Source organism: Tigriopus californicus, chromosome 9, assembly GCF_007210705.1.
Source record: "Tigriopus californicus strain San Diego chromosome 9, Tcal_SD_v2.1, whole genome shotgun sequence".
Taxonomy (NCBI): Eukaryota; Metazoa; Arthropoda; class Copepoda; order Harpacticoida; family Harpacticidae; genus Tigriopus; species Tigriopus californicus.
Window position 1 is genome coordinate 10,694,000 of NC_081448.1, and position 2,954 is coordinate 10,696,953.

The following is a 2,954-nucleotide window of genomic DNA, read 5'->3' on the forward strand; positions in this document are numbered from 1 at the left end:
GCTATCTATTAGTCTGGCCACGTCTCTTGTGACGGGATTGTCCATGATTTGAATTCTGAATATTAAAGTGGTAAGATGGAAACCTCATACATTATTAATGTGGGATGAAAGGATGAAAAGTTATTCAGCGAGAGTGGCCCATGTTGGCTGAACATTGGCAAATTCTTCGCGGTACTTGGAACACGCCCCCTTGATGTCAAAAAGGCTACGCTTTAAATCAGGATTTTATAAGTGGTCCAGAGAAGTCTTCGACATAAGTTCAAGAGGCAAGCACTCGATCTCAACCAGGGTTGTCAGGATTTCAAAAAGCGGTTCCGCTAATTTCACAATCCTATTCCGCCAAATTCCACCAAATTCCGCCACATTCTGACTATTCTAATTTACTTGAAAATAAAAGACTATCATTATTCGCATATCATATTATTTTAGCTAGAAGCCTAACCCAGAAATCAAATATGCAGTTTTTTGCAATAGGAGAAATATTATTCTCCATATTCAATTCAATGCAAAGGTCTTTGAAAAACAAATTGTAAGGTCCTAAAAGCCATCATTTCCTTTAAACAGAGTATCAATTTTCATTTGCCAACCTTCATCCAACACTTCTGCCAACAAGGTGACCCATTGCTTGGTTTAAAGTGACATTTGGAAGACAATTTTGATGGCTGTTCCAAGTCAGCTCTATGTCCAAGGCTGCTTTAGCTGGCAAACTCAAACTTGTTTCATAACAAAATTAAGTATTAGATTAGGTGTCACTTAGAGTATCAATTAAAGAAACTTAAGATAATGCAAACAAGACTTTTACGTTCAAAATTGGGTTTTTCTGTTTTAACCACAAAACTTTTTCTTGTCAATTTTTGGACTTTCTTGGGCTTTAAGAAATCGTGTTAGGTTAAAACTAGGTTCACATTCCCACTAAAACTTGTAGTGCTGGGGCGTCTCCAGCAAAAATCGGACTTGTGCAAGTCCTTTGATTTTCTGACTTTTTGTCGGACTCTCAGAGTCCAGATTTCAGTCCGACTAAAGACTCGATTCTGACAGAGAACTCAAGTCTTTAGGTTGAGTCAAGTCAAGCAAATTGACTCATACTGTTTTTGATAATCTTTATTGCGGCTCTTGGTCATGTCATGGCGTAAAATCAATATAAAATATGGTACGTAGGCATTATACAAGCATGGTTAACTATTTTTAAAAAAATATGTCAAATTGGCATAGGCAATAAAATAGTTGACAAGAAAGTGATATCGCAATGGGTATGACTAGAATTGTTCAATGTACATAAAAAAACTGAAGAGGGGAATTGCAGATAGTACATAGACAGGTGAGGGGGAGTAAGTGATGAAAATATTGGTTATTGCAGTAGAGTGGATGGGACAGATTGAACAAATCCCGTCGTTGATGACATTTGGTGGGAGCCTGACAAAGGTGCGTGACCGCCAATACTCCGAAGGGATGTCGGGCCAAGGACAATAGGGTGTTAACAAGTCCTTGACCGGGAAGGACAATTTGTGTCCAGATATCACCTCCGGAAAGGTCAGGTTCCCAACACTGTTGGACACAAACCTTGCCAGCCCGATGGTGAGGGGCTCGGTTTCGCAAAGAAAATGTGTCCATGCGTTGTTGGCATATTGGGGCCGTAGAGGAAAATTGGAGTGATGTAGGTCCGGAAGAGTTGAAGGACTATTGGCAGGGGAAGATTCTTTATTGGAAGTGTATTGCAGATGTATCCAATCCTGGCCCTGGCCTTGGATATTGCGGACTGGAGGTGATTGGTGAAGGAGAGTTGGGTGGAGAATATGACACCGACATAGTTGAAATATTTGACGGTTTCAGTCGGGGTATATTCTCTTCTTTCTCGGGCTCCTTCATTAAATTAGACCATTTTCTTCCCTTTAGTATTCGTAGGGAATACGTAGGCCTTCTTGATCCGGTTGCAAATTTTTAGATAGCATTCCAGATCGACCCTGCATTCAAGGACTAGCTCAGTTTGCCAACTCAAATTGGTTGGTAGACCAAATATCATATAAAGATTGAAAGGTAATAAATAGACGAATTATAACCTTTCATTTAATAGTACTGGGGATTGATTACATTCCCTGTAGCGGTTAGAAAAGCCCTGAATCCCCAACCCAAACCAAACCAAAAACATATTATTGATATGGAAGTAGGTGGGAGGCAGACGACCTTTATGGAAAACTATGGCCTGCGTCTTGATGGTATTGGTTTGAAGGCAATTCTCTCGGCAGTAACCGTGGAGGGCATTGATGGCATTTTGCAGTTCCACGGCTGAATCAGCCAAGGAACCAGGTCGTCTGCATATTAGAGTTTTTGAATTGATGATTGGTTGATGGAGGGGCCTTGGTGTGTGAGAGCTTCGGGCAGGTCGGACATATAATGATTGACGATAGTGGATCGAAAATGGAGACAGAAGGCGTATCGATGCATATCTCCGTGTTCCTTTGGTGAGTCCCCTTGTTTTCCGAAAGTTCACGCCGTTCAGAGAAACTAGGTGGACGACCATCAATAGATACAATTAGTGGCCGATTATTATTTGTATCAAATAAAATCCCAAACCAATCGTACTTTGTAGATTCAGGTGCTCAAGTGAGCGTTTTGCCCGTATCTAGGCGCATGAAAAGATGTCAATGTTTCCCTATGTCCTCCGCAGCCAATGGCTTCCATATTTATTGTTGGCACAAATCGTAACATATACTTGGGTAAGAACGTGTACAGTTGGAGATTTTACCTCACGGATATGAAACAAGCTATTCTTGGTGGGGATTTTTTGCGCGCCAATGGTTTGGCGATCGATCTCCTTGGTAAACAGTTGTACGATCCCCTGTCAGAAAGGGTGGTCAATGGGTATCTAGGTTGCGCAGCGCACCAGTCTTCTCAATCGGATCCAATCAGATGCCAAGTGCCAGTTCTCGAACTTATAGGAAGAGTTCCCGGATTTG